This window comes from Chrysochloris asiatica, unplaced genomic scaffold (genome assembly GCF_000296735.1).
Source record: "Chrysochloris asiatica unplaced genomic scaffold, ChrAsi1.0 scaffold00091, whole genome shotgun sequence".
NCBI classification, from domain to species: Eukaryota; Metazoa; Chordata; class Mammalia; order Afrosoricida; family Chrysochloridae; genus Chrysochloris; species Chrysochloris asiatica.
In genome coordinates, this window is record NW_006408609.1 from 8734164 (window position 1) to 8749068 (window position 14905).

Sequence of the window (14905 nt, forward strand, 5' to 3'; positions counted from 1 at the left end):
ATTTGTAACCACTATGGTAGCGTAGTGGTTACGAATCGGGCTGCGAACCTTAAGGTCAGCGGTTCGAAACTACCAGCTGCTCCGCGGGAGAAAGATGAGGCTTTCTACTCCCGTAAAGATTTACACCCTCGGAAACCCTGTACAGGGTCGCTATGGGTCGGAACCGACTCGATGGCACTTAACAACAACAACAACAACATGCTACCAGAGGTGGGCCCTTCAAAAATCACCACTCACTCCTCTGAAACCTTGTACAGGGTTGCTGTGAGTAGGAACCAACTCAACAACACATAACAGCAACAGCAGGTATGTATTTATAGAGAGATTGAGTCCTGGTGTGGCACTGTAAAATAAATGCTGAACTGCTCACTGTAAAGTTGGAATTTCAAGCGTACCAGCAACTCCTTGGAAACCCTACACAGTGCCATTATGGATCATAACAGACGAGACAGCACTTAACAACAATAGGGAGAGACACAGAACTCCAGTGTAGTTATACCATTAATTGCAATCCATTAATCCCCAGAGCTGCCCAATAAAATAATATAGATTACATATGGGAGCTACCCATATAATTTTAAATTTTGTAGTAGCTACATTTTAAAATGTAAAAGAAAGAGGTAAAGGTAATTTTAACAGTGTACTTTGACCCAATGTATCTAAAATATCATCATTGTATCATCAGCATACTGTTATTAATTAGATATTTTAAATTCTTTTATGTATACTAAGTCTTCGAAGTCCAGTGTGAATTTTACACATGCAGCATATCTCAATTTGTATTAGCCACATTCTAGTGCTCAGTAGCCACATGTGGCTAGCAGCCAACATATTAGACAGTACAGCTCTAAAGAACTTGTGAAAGTTTCAACTAAGTACAAGCAAAATAAATGTTCTCTTCTTGTTAAATTTTAGATTTTATACGTGCCGATTACTGTACAACATTATGAAGACCACTTTCTTGGATGTTGATTTTTATACCAATTAGAGAATCAGAAAAATTTACATTTTATGTACTGTGTCTTCATTAACTGTAGTTACCAACTGCTACTCTCTCTATTATCTCTGCTGGTGGACTGTAAAAGTAAACTGGTTTAATAGCAAAAGTAAAGTGCTATAAATTCTAGGTTGAGTAAGCTTTCAAGAAAAGTCTTCCCTAGAACACAGACCTACCACTCTCCTAGTTACTTTGAAGCATCTCCCTAACTACAGAAGCCCAGGTTTTTCTCTTTAAATACTTACTTTAATTCATTAATTAATTACTCTTTAGTTACTTGTAGACTACAAAATTTGCCACAGCCTTTGTTGGAGGCAGCAATAAGGATGTGCTGTAGCTACCTAACCTCTGAGGGAAGGTTAACAAGCTAAGATGAAGATGTTTAGACACCCTGTCAGCAAGTTCCACCCAAAAGCTCCTGTTTGCATCTCATTGGTCACCCACATTGGGGAGAATGTGGAAAATGTTCAAATAAAATAAGAGTTTTGTTTCTAAGAAATAAGAGGAAATTTGATATTGCATGGTTGTATTAGTTATCTAGTGCTACATACCAAATTCCCTCAAATTTTGTAGCTTAAACCACCAAACATCTATTATTGTTTCTGAGAATCAAGAATTCAGGAACTAATTAGCTTAATAGTTCTGACATAAAGCCTCTCATGTAATTGTAATTAGGATGTTGGCAGGGGCTACAGTCATCTAAAATTCAATTGGACTGGAGGATCTCGTTCCGTCAAATGAATGAAGGTTCCCCTCAAATGGCTGTTGACTGGAAACCTGCGTACTCACCATATGACCCTCTCCATAAGTTCTTGAGTATCCTTATGACATGATAGAGCAATGATTAAGTTGCAATGTTCTTCATGACCTGTTCTCATCATTAACACACTAACTTCTACTTTATTAGGAATTATTCACTAAGTAAATTTAACATTCAATACAACGCTCTTCTTGAAGGAAGGAATATCAAATAACTTATAGGCATATGTTAAAACCACTACAGTAGGCTATTAGTATTTTGAGCCATGGTCTACCTCTTTGGTTCCCAAATGAACGTGCACACACTTGTTTTCATACTGAGTCTCCAAAAGAACAAGAACAAAGTTTACTCCAGTTATTGAATCAAATCTAATGCACAAGGCTTCTAAGTGATACGGAACACATTTTCCAAGAGACCCAGATAGGACTCCTTGTAGACTGGCAACCAACAAATGAACTTGTTTTCACTCACCATAGAAGACATTTCAGTTTTCTACGGTAGAGAATCTCTGGCCATTTGGAAAAGGGAGAATGAGAAATACACATTAGTCATCACTCCACATCATTATAAAAACCTACTCAACAGGAATAGCTAGGACTTCTTGCCTGAGCACTGAAGGAAATTCTTTGGCTGACCAATATTACAATCTTAGTTCTTTCTTTCAACCATTCTCTCTGATGCATTGCCTTCTGTTATTCCTAGATCTGTCCCAACAGTCAATTTTTCAACAAATAGTTTGTGGTGGGCATTAGATAAGATATTCTTCTGGTGACCATGTGCGTTTTGAAATTTTGGGGTCCAGGAATTGTTTTCAAGTTCTACAGTCACAAATTATTAAAAACTAGAATTGGGATTTCTTTGGGCAGATAATTCCTTCAAACATTTGGCAGACTTGATTTGTTTCCATTCTATACCACATACAAGTTGTTATAGCCAAAAAAATCTTGCCCAGATATGGTGTATGAGCCTGAAAACTTTTAATTTTTTTTTTTTTTTTTTTGCTTACTAGACTCTCTACTTTGCTCATCTCTCTGGTCCTTAAACTAATGGCAATCTTAAGGAGTCCTGGTGTGGCACTGTAGGACAAACACTGAACTGTTAATCAAAAGGTCACTAGTTCAAACCCACCAGTCACTTCTCAGAAACCCTTTACAGGGTCGCTGTGAGTTAGAACCAACTCAATGGCATACAACAACCTTGAGGTCGTCTGACATAATAGGCTTAAGTTGGAAGACAATATTATTCAACACCTCTTGCTAGTAGAATCACTGTTGCTTTATGATGGGATGAGAGTCTTACCTCCTGCTAAACCTGTACTTTTATAGTCACAGTTTTTTGTTTTTTTTTCCCCCAATTTCTAGTACAGAAGAAGGCGTCTTCAACAACACAAGACCCAAATTATTAGAGTCTCCATTTATAAACATAGTAGGCAATAGGCAGTGTGCCTCACTAAGCAAGTCTTTGTTGCCTTCCACATCTGCTTACACAATAATCTGGTTCTACTCTGAGTTCATCTAATTCATAGAATTTTGTTAACAATAGCAAAACTGAGCCATCACCTGCCAATATTATGAATTCTTCCTACTATTTCCCTTATCCTCAGTCAGCTAATGGCCTGCTTTTCAAGATAAGAAAATGACAGATTAACCAAATATTTTGTCATTGTAAAACAATCGAGTCCTTACCAGTCATTGCCCATGTGCTTGCACTACATCAGTTTTAAATGGTACCTTGCAGCACCCCATTTCTGGTACTTATTACTGCATTAGCCATAGTTCTTGGTTATGGAAAGCAAAATCCCCTCTTGACAGTTAAAGCAGAAAAGGACTTATTGTAAGTTAATAGCAGTCCTGGTGTGGTTCTGTAGGGTAAGCAGTAGAATGCTAGCCTCAAAGCCAGTGGTTCAGGCCCACCAACAGCTCCTCAGAAATTCTATATAGGTGATTCAGAATCAACTTGACAGGATTTAACAACAACAACAAGATGTAGTTTATGAAAATTTTGTGTATGAGCCTAGAAACCAAGATTGGATGATAGTTTTCTAGAAGAAATGCCCAGTATACCATAAAACGACCAAGTAGAAACTCCATCACTTATTGGTGGTGGTGGTGGTGATGTGCTGTGGAGTCAGTTCCAATTCATAGAGACCCTGTATAGGGTTTTGCCATCTGCAAATCAGGAGCAATGAAGTTACAGACCAGACACTAGAACCTCCATTACACCTCCACAGAATAACTAAACACCTTGGCCACCTTCCATGCCAATCAGTCATAAATGTCTATCACTCTCATCATGTTCACATCTATATTCCATGTCTTAAATAGGTGTATCTGCTTGGCGGAAGCCAGCTTACATGTGAAACTCTAGCTATACATGAGCCTGAGAAATGTTGGTGACATTCATATTTCCAGTCTCTTGTATCCAGGAAGAAGGAGGTTAAGAGTAATTTTTCTGAGTACTATGTTGTTCTGAAGTATCTGCTATAGTAATCAAAGAGTTGTTTGTAAGTTTTCATTGCTATGTTTTTCATAGGTACCTTCAAGAAGATTCTGACTCATGGATATCCAATTGTGCAGAATAGAAATAGTCCATAGGGTTTTCAATGGTGTGACCTTTTGAAAGCAGATCACCAAGGTGCCTGTGGGAGCATTGCATCAACTAAACAATCAGCTAAGTAGTCAAATACTTAACCCTTTTCTCCACCCAGTGACTTCTAAGGTATAAAACTCATAAAATATTGAGAAATACAGCCCTTTATTATAGTATTTGATCAATGATGTACTTTAGTTCTTCAGTTACTATAGACCCCATATATTGGTACAATTCTACAGAGAAAATCTGACTATGAGATTTACGGACAGACATTCACCCCTGTGATAACCAACAGTGACCAATAGTGGAGGTCAGGAAGTTCACTAAGTACAAAGGACTGATCCTCTCAAGTTTGTGAGTTTTGTTGTTAGGTATCATAGAATCAATTCCAATTCATAGCAACTCTATGTACAACTGAATGAAATGCTATCTAGTCCTGTGCCAGCCTCACAACTGTTGTTACATTTAATCTTACTGTTGGTGCCACTGTGTCAATACATCTTGTTGGGAACTTCCCTTTTTTGTTGACCCTACACTTTGCCAGCCATGGTGTAGTTTCCCAGGGACTCATCCCTCCAGATCATATGTCCAAAGTACAAGACACGAAGTCTTGCTAACCTCACTTCTAAGCACTCTTCTGACTGTACCAATGCAGATTTGTTTGTTCTTCTGACAGTCCATGATACTTTTAGTGTTCTTCTCTAACACCACTATTCAAAGACATAATTTTTTCTGTAGTCTTCTTATCCATTGTCCAAAATTCACATGCATATTGTCGTTGTTAGGTACCATCGAGTGGGTACCGACTCATAACAACTCAATGCGCAAAAGAAAGAACCACTGCCCAGTCTTGGGCCAATCTCACAATTGTTGCCACACTTGAGCCTATTGATGCTGCCACTTTGCCAATTCATCTCACTGGGGGGTCTTCCTTTTTTTTCTCTGAACCTCCACCTTACCAAATATGATATCCTTCTCTAGTGACTGGTCCCCTAACAACATGTCCGAAGTATGAGAGATGAAGTACGGCCTTCCGGGCCTCCAAGGAGCACTCTGGCTGCACTTCTTCCAACACAGATCTGTTTGTTCTTTGGACAGCCCATGGCACTTTCAATATTCTCCTCCAGCACCATAACTCAAAAGCAGCAATTCTTCTATGGTCTTTCTTATTCACTGTCCAGCTTTAGCATGCATATGTTGTTGTTGTTGTTATGTGCCGTGGAGTCAGTTCCAACTCACAGCGACCCTGTACAGGGTTTCCGAGGCTGTAAATCTTTACGGGAGCAGAAAGCCTCATCTTTCTCCCGCGGAACAGCTGGTAGTTTCGAACTGCTGACTGTGAGGTTCATGCATATGAGGTTATTGAAAATATCATGGCATGGGTCAGGTGTACCTAGTCCTCAAGCTGACAGCTTTGCTCTTCAACACTTTAAAAAGGTCTTGTGCAGCAGATTTGCCTAAGGCAATACTTCGTTTGATTTCTTGACTGCTGCTTCCGTGAGAGTTGATAGTTGATCCAAGAAGAATGAAGTCCTTGACAACTTCAATCTTTTCTCCGTTGATAAGAATGTTGTCTATTGGTCCAGTGGTGAGGATTTTTGTTTTCTTTACATTGAGATGCAATCCATACCAAAGGCTGTGCTCTTTGATCTTCATCAATAAATGTTTTAAGTCCTCTTCACTTTCAGCAAGCAAGGTTGTATCATTTGCATATCGCAGGTTGTTAATGAGTCTTCCTCTAATCCTGATGCCACATTTTTCTTCATATAACCCAGCCTCTTGGATTATTTGCTCAGCATACATGTTGAATAAGTATGGTGAAAGTATACAACCTTGCCACACACCTTTCTTAATTTTAAACTATCCAGTGTCCCCATATTCTGTTCGAACAACTGCTTCTTGGTCCAGGTACAGATTCCTCATGAGCACAACTAAGTGTTCAGGAATACTCATACTATGCAATGTTGTCCATAGCTTGTCATGATCCACACAATCAAAAGACTTTGCATAGTCAATAAAGCACAGGTAAACATCTTTCTGGTATTCTCTACTTTTAGCCAAGACTCATCGGACATCAGCAATGATATCTTTCATTCCACATCCTCTTCTGAATGCAGCTTGAACCTCTGGAAGTTCTCTGTGAATGTATGCTTGCAACCATTTCTGTATTACCTTTAATAAAATGTTACTTGCATGGGATATCAAAGATATTGTTGAATGATTTCCCCATTCCATTGGTTCACCTCTCTTTGGAACAGGCAAAAAAAAAAAAAAAAATCTCTTCCAATCAGTTGCCCAGATTGTTGTCTTCCAAATTTCTTGGCATAGATGAGTGAGTGCCTGTAGTACCTCCTCACTCTCTTGAAAATTTTTAGTTTTTATTCCAACAATTCCTGGTGCCTTGTTTTTTTGCCAAATCCTTCAATGCACCTTGGACATCTTCCTTCAGTATCACTAGCTCTGGATCATATGCTACCTCTTGAAATGGCTGAATATCAAGCATTTCCTTTTGGTGCAGTGACTGTATTCTTTTCATCTTCTTTTGATGCTTTCTACATCATTCAATAATTTACCCAGAGAATCCTTCAATAATGAAAGTCAAGGCTTCAATTTTTTCTTCATTTCTCCCGGCTTGAGAAATGCTGAGCGTATTCTTCCTTTCTGGGTTTCTGACTCCAGATCTTTGCAGTTTTTTGTAATATTTGGCTTTATCTTCTTGAGCTGACCTTTGAAAGTTTCTGTTCAGCTCTTATACCTCTTCATTTCTTCCATTTGCTTTAGCATCTCTACGCTGGAGAGCAAGTTTCAGCATCTCTTCTGACATCCATTTTGATCTTTTCCTTCTTTCATGTCTTCTCAATGACTTTTTGCTTTCTTACTCTGTGATGTTCTTGATGTCATCCCACAACTCTTCTGGTCTTCGGTCTTTAGTGTTTAGTGTATCAAAGTGGTATTCTGGTATTTTATGCTTTCAGCCAAGGTCCACTAACATCAGAAATTATATCCTTAGTTCCACATCCTCTTCTAAATCCAGTTTTAATTTCTGGTAGTTCTTAGTCAATGTATGGATGTAAGCATTTTAAAAATTATTTTCAGCAAAATTTTACTTGCATGTAATATTATTTGATTATTTCTACATTCCATTGGGTCACTTCTCTTTGGAATGGGCACAAAGGATCTCTTACAATCAGTTAATCAGCTAGCTGTCTTCCAAGTTGATTGGCATAGATGAGTGAGAGGTGTACCTCTAGAGCTGCATTGGTTTGTTGAAAGATTTCAATTTGTATTCTGTCAATTCTTAGAACTTTGTGTTTTTCTAATGCCTTCAGTGAAGTTTGAACTTCTTCATTCAGTACTATTGGGTTTTGTTTTTTGTTTTTAACTTTCTATTGTGAGTTGAGTGAAGGTTTACGGAGCAGATCATAAGTTGCACACTCAACAAATCATGTACTTTGTTTCATCTCAGTGACTACAATTCCCCTTATGTAGCAATAGTTTTCCTACTTCTTCACCATGGTTCTCATTCCCCTTCGCCCTCTTTTCCAACCCTTCTGACCTTTGTCTTTAGGTAAATGTTGCCCTTTTGATCTTAAATGATCAAGCAGTGCTTGGTGAATATACCTTACTAGTTTTGCTGTTCCCCTATATACCAACCTACCTACCACTTGGCTGAAAATTGAGTCATGAGGGGAGTTCCATTTCAGACCTGACATGTGGCCAAAGGCTTCTCAGTTTCCTCCAGTCCATTAATCCCAGTCTTTTAAAAATAATTTGTAGTTTTGTCCCACATTTTTTCCCAACCTTATAGTGTAATTCCTATCAGAGCAGATGATATTGGTAGCCAAGCACCATCTAGTTGTTCTGGTCTTAGAGTTGTTCTGGTCCTGGGATCTGATGTTCTCATGTCCCACTGAACAAATTCTATTAATTGATTCTAAGCATCATGGCTTTTTTTCCACTCTTCTTACTTTCACACATACCCCTGTTTCTTGATTATATACTACTTCTTGAAATAGTTGAACATCAACCATTTATTTTTGGTACAATCACTGTGTATACCTTCCATCTTCTTTGATGATTTCTATATTATTCAATATTTTGTCCTTACAACTCTTCAATATTACAACCCGAGGCTTTAATTTTTACTTCATTTTTTTTCAACTTGAGGAAATTTGAGCCAGTTCTTCCTTTTTAGTTTTATAACTTCAGGTCTTTTCACATTTCATTATAATACTTCACTTTGCCTTCTCGAGCTGCTCTTTGAAATTTTCTGTTCAGGTCTTTTATGTGATTCACCATTACTTCCAGTTGCTTAGCTTTTCTGCATTCAAGAACAAGTTTCAGAATCTCTTCTGATACCTTTTTTGGTCATTTATTTCTTTCCCATCTTTTAAATGACATTGTGCTTTCTTCATAGATGATGTTCTTAAGATTATCCCACACTCACCTGGTGTTTGGTTACTACTGTCTAATGCATCAAATCTGTTCTTGAGATGGTCTCTAAATTCAAGTGGCAGATATTCAAAGTCATATTTTGGCTCTCGTGGACTTCTTTTAGTTTTCTTCAGGTTCAGCCTAAATTTGCATATGAGCAATTGATGGTCTATTACACAGTTGTCCATGGTCTTGCTTTGGCTGATGATATTGCCCTTTCCTACCATGTCTTCCCACAGATATAGTCAGTTTGATTCCTGTACACTCCATTTGGTGAAGTCCATGTGTATAGTTGCCTTTTATGTTGTTTTAAAAAGATATTACAGTCAATTAGTCGTTGGTCCTACTAAATTCTCTTATGCCATCTACAGCTTCATTTCTATCAACAAGACCATATTTCCCTACTGAGCCTTGCTCTTTGTTTCCAACTTCCCCATTCCAGTCACCAACAATTATTAATGCATCTTGATCTTATGTTTGATCAATTTCAGACTGAAGAGGTTGGTAGAATTCTTCAATTTCATCATCACTGGTTTTAGTGGTTAGTGCATAAATTTGAATAATAGTGGTATTAACTGGTCTTCCTTGTAGAAATATGGATATCCTATCACACATGGAATTGTACTTCAAGATTTTGAAAATGAATGCAACTCCATTCTTCAATTTTTCATTCACAGCCTAGTTAAGCTAAATGATTGCCAAATCATAATGGCCATCATCAGTCCGTTTTAGCTCACCACTGCCTAGGATATCCATCTTTATGCATTCCATTTCATTTCTGACAACTTCAAATTTTCTTAGATTCATACTTTTTACATTCCTTGTTATGATTATCAATGGATGTTTTCAGCTGTTTCTTCTCATTTTTGAGTTGTGCCCAATCAGCAAATGAAGGTCCCAAAAGCTTTCTTCCATTCACATTATTATCCTCAATTCTACTTTGAGGAGGAAACTCTTTTTTTTTTTTGAGTGCCTTTCAACCTGTGAGTCATATCTTATGGCACTATTTTTGACAATGTTCCACTGCTATTCATATTATTTTTATCTTCTGGTACTATGTATGACAATATTCTACTGCCATTCATAAGGTTTTTAATGGATAACCATTCAGAAGTAGTCCGTTTTCCTTCTTCCCAATCTGTCTTATTCAGGAAGTTCTGCTGAACCCTGTCTACTATGTTGTCTTTGTTGGTATTTAAAATACTGGTGCCATCGCATCCAGCAACACAGAAGCCACCAAAGTATAAATAAATTGGCAGACAAGTGGTAGAAGACTAAGAATAGGCTTGGTAAAACTAGAAGAATAACATGGGTGTGATAGAACAACGAATTAATGTCCCTATTATAGTTATTATATTACATGCTACATAAATCAAGACCTGTAATATTGTAACAAGGCTTAAAGCAGGGAATACCAGAAAGATGTTTTCTTGACTATGCAGAGGCATTCAACTGTGTGGATCATAACACACTGTGGATAGCATTGTGAAGTATGGGAATTGCAGAACACTTAATTATGCTCATGCACATAGAACAAGAAGCAGTTGTTTGAATACAGTAAGGGGCTATTGTATAGTTTAAGATCAGAAACAAGACCAGGTTAAGACTGTGGAACAGACCATCAATTGCTCATATGCAAATTCAGACTAAAGTAGAAGAAAATGAAAACAAATCCACGAGAGCAAAAATATGACCATGAATATATTCCACTTGAATATAGAGATCATCTGAATAACAGATTTGATACATTAAACATGAAAGACCGAAGACCAGAAGAGTTATGGGATGACATCAAGAAAATCATACATGAAGAAAGCGAAAAGTCATTAAGAAGACAAGAAAGAAGGTAAAGATCAAAATGGATGTCAGAACACACACTGAAACTTGCTCTCCAGCATAGAGATGCTAAAGCAAATGAAAGAAATGAGGAGGTACAAGAGCCGAACAGAAAATTTCAAAGGTAAACTTCAGAAGACAAAGTCAAATACTATAACAAAATGTGCGAAGATCTGGAGTTAGAAAACCAAAAGAGAAGAACATGCTCAGCATTTCTCAAGTGGGGGAACTGAAGAAAAAAATTCAAGCCTCTGCTTTCATTATTGAAGGATTCTCTGGGTAAATTGTTGAATGATGCAGAAAGCATCAAGAGAAGATTGAAATAATACACAGAGTCACTGTACCAAACGGAAATGGTTGATGTTCAACCGTATCAAGAGATAGCATATGATCAAGAGCCAATGATACTGAAGGAAGAATTCCAAAGTACATTGAAGGAACTGGTAAAGAACAAGGCACCAGGAATTGATGGAATAAAAATGGAAATATTTCAAGAAAGTGAGGTAGCACAGGAGGTACTCACTTACCTATGTCAAGAGATTTGGAAGACAACTATCTGGCCAACTGATTGAAAGAGATCCATATTTGGCCCATTCCAAAGAGAATGTGGAAACAATTGGGCATTCTCTTTGATATCCCATAAAAATAAAGTTTTACTAAAGGTAATACAGAAACAGCTGCAAACATACACTGACAGAGAACTTCCAGATGTTCAAACTGTATTCAGATGAGGATGTGGCATGAGGAACATCACTGCTGATGTCAGATGGGTCTTGACTGAAAGCAGAGAATACCAGAAAGATGTTTACCTGTGCTTTATTGACTATGCAAATGCTTTCAATTGTGTGGAACATGACAATCTATGGACAATATTGTAAAGCACTCCTGAACATTTAATTGTGCTTATGAGGAATCTGTACATGGACCAAGAAGAAGTTGTTAGACCAGAACATGGGAACACTGAATAGTTTAAAGTTAGGAAAGTTGTGTGATAGGGTTGTGTTCTTTTGCCATTCTTATTCAACCTGTATGCTGAGCAAATAATCTGAGAAACTGGGTTATATGAAGAAAAATGTTGCATCAGGATTGGAAGAAGACATATTAACAACCTGAGATATGCAAGTGCTACAACCTTGCTTGCTGAAAGTGAAGAGAGCTTAAAATATTTCCTGATGAAGATCAAAGACCACAGCCTTTGGTATAGATTGTATCTCAAAGTAAAGAAAACAAAAATCCTCACCACTGGACCAATAAACAACATTCTTATCAACGGAGAAAAGATTGAAGTTGTCAAGGACTTCATTCTTCTTGGATCAACTATCAACACTCATGGAAGCAGTTGTCAAGAAATCAAATGATATATTTCAGTAGGCGAATCTGCTGCATAAGGCCTTTTTAAAGTATTGAAGAGCAAAGATGTCAGCTTGAAGACTAAGGTGTGCCTGACCCAAGCCATGATATTTTCAGTAATCTTATATGCATGCAAAAGTTGGACAGTGAATAAGAAAGATCTTAGAAGAATTGATGCACTTGAGTTATGGTGTTGGAGAAGAATATTGAAAGTATTATGATCTGCCAAAAGAACAAACAGAAGTGCAGCCAGAGTGCTCCTTGGAGGCCAGGATAGCCAAACTTCATCTTTCATACTTCAGACATATTGTCAGGAGGGACCAGTTACTGGAGAAGGATATCATGTTTGGTATGGTGGAGGGTTAGAGAAAAAGAGGAAGACCCTCAGCAAGATTGATTTGCAAAGTGGCAGCATCAGTCGCTCAAGCTTGGCAACAATTGTGAGGTTAACTCAGGATCAGGCAGTGTTTTCTTTTGTTGTGCATAGGGTTGCTATGATTGGTACCAACTAGATGGCACCTAACAACCTAACAACAACAAGATCAGAAAAGGAGTACATCAAGGTGTATCTTTTCATCATATTTATTTAATCTGTATGTGGAGTCCTGGTGTTGCGCTGTAGGATAAATACACAAGGTCAGCACATCAAGCCCATCAATTGCTCCTCAGAAACTCTATACAGAATCACTATGGGGTGGACCCTACTTGACAGCACTTAACAACAACATTTAACCTGTATGCTAAGGAAATAATCTGAAAAGCTGGACTGCATGAAGAAGAACACAGCATCAGGATTGGATGAAGATTCATTAACAACTTTCATTACACAGACAACACAACCTTGCTTGCTGAAATCTGTTGTTGTTGTTAAGTGCTATTGAGTCTATTCTGGTTCATAGTTACCCTGTATAGGGTTTCCAAGTAGCAGCTGGTGGGTTTGAACAGCTGATCTTGTAGTTAGCAGTCCAGTATATATCCTACAGCACCACACCAGGACTAGGGCTTATATTACTTATTGGTAATTAAAGATCAGACTATAGCCTTCAGTATGTATTATAGCACAACAATCAGAAAACAAAAAGTCCTCACAACTGAACCAATAACATCATGAAAAAGAGAAAACATTCAGGTTATCAATGAAATCATTTTACTAGGATCCACAATCAATGCTGATGGAAGCAGCAGTCAAGAAATCAAATGACATATCACATTGGTTGAATCTTCAAAGTGTTAAAGAGCAAAAATGTCACCTCGAGGACTGATGTGTACCTGCCCCAAGCAATGGTATTTTCAATAGCCTCTTGTACATGTGAAAGCTGGACAATTAATAAAGAATATGAATTGCTACATCTTAATAATGGTGTTGGCAAAGAATATTGACTATACCATGAACTGCCAGAAAAATCTATCTTTGAAGAAGGAATGGCGAGATTTTGTCTCATGTACTTTGGACCTGTCATCAGGAGGGACCAATACCTGAAGAAGGATACCATGCTTGGTAAAGTGGTGATGGTGGCTGTGTGCCGTGGAGTCGGTTCTGACTCATAGCGACCCTGTACTGGGTTTCCAAGGCTGTTAATCTTTATGGGAGCAGAACGCCTCATCTTTCTCCCGTGGAACAGCTGGTAGTTTTGAACTGCTGACCTTGTGGCTCATAGCCTGGTTCGTAACCACTACCCTACCAGAGCTCCCTGGTAGTAGATGGTGAATAAGAGACAGAAAGACCCTTACTGTGATGGACTGACACACTTGATGAAACAACGGGCTCAAATATGGCACCCAATGTGAGGCTGATGCAGGACCAAGCATTGTTTTATTCTATTGAACATGGGTCTCTATGAGTTGGAACCAATTGTATTATGGCATCAAATAACATCATCATCCTGACTCTAAAAATACAGTTTTTTTGCACTTAATTATTCTTTCCAGGGAGTCAGACTGATTTTCCTTATTTCAGCACACTGTATTTTTAAAGCATGCATAATTTAATCCTGTTTGACTGTTGTGTGAAAGCAAAATGACGTTAAATAGCAGAAAAACTCTGATGTCTACCAGGCTATTTAATGTGGGCATCAGCATTCATAATATCACCTTCAAGGAAAATTTAAATGTATTTGATGGTGGGAGAAAATATTAGTATTGGTTTGAAAACTATTAAAATAGCATCTGTTGCCCTCTCCATTTTGGCTAAAACATACTCACAGGAAAAATAGTGGTTTGTCTGTTAAGTCAAACACTAATGAAACATTTGCTAAAATAATCTCTTTAATTTGGACATTTTGCACTAACATGCCTTCGATGGATCATTTGCTTGTATTTTGATCCTTCAGAGTTAAGTGAGTACAGCTAAGTCTAATATGGTAATGGGCTCTTTGTTAAAATCTAGTTATACGTATTTCTCATGCTCAGTTGTGTTCTACCCTGGTGAATAGAGATAAGAAATGTTATTGTGATGGCATTAAAAGTTACCTCATTGGCATATCTAAATACCATGTGCCTGAACAGTCTTTTTTCTATATATCTGTCCTGTTTCTATATATACATACCCTGAAAGCATAATGAATTAGGAGTTTGGCTGCTAATGGCAATATCAGCAGTTTGAATCTACCGGATGCTCCACAGGAGAAAGATGGGGATTTCTGCTCCCATAAAGATTTACAACTTCACAAATCCTGCATGGGCTCACTATGAGTTGAAAGCCACTCAGTGGCACACAACCACCGCCACCATCACATACCTTATGGATCAAATGAATCAGGACTATAAAGTTAAGGTAAGTAATAAGTAGTCAGATTTGAGATGATAATTAACAATTAAATATGATGCATGTGCTTTTTTTTTTTTTTTAATTTAAGGTTTTTATTGTGGATTGAGTGAAAGTTTACAGGGCACATCATCAGTTTCACATTCAACCATTCATCTAACTTGTTTCATTA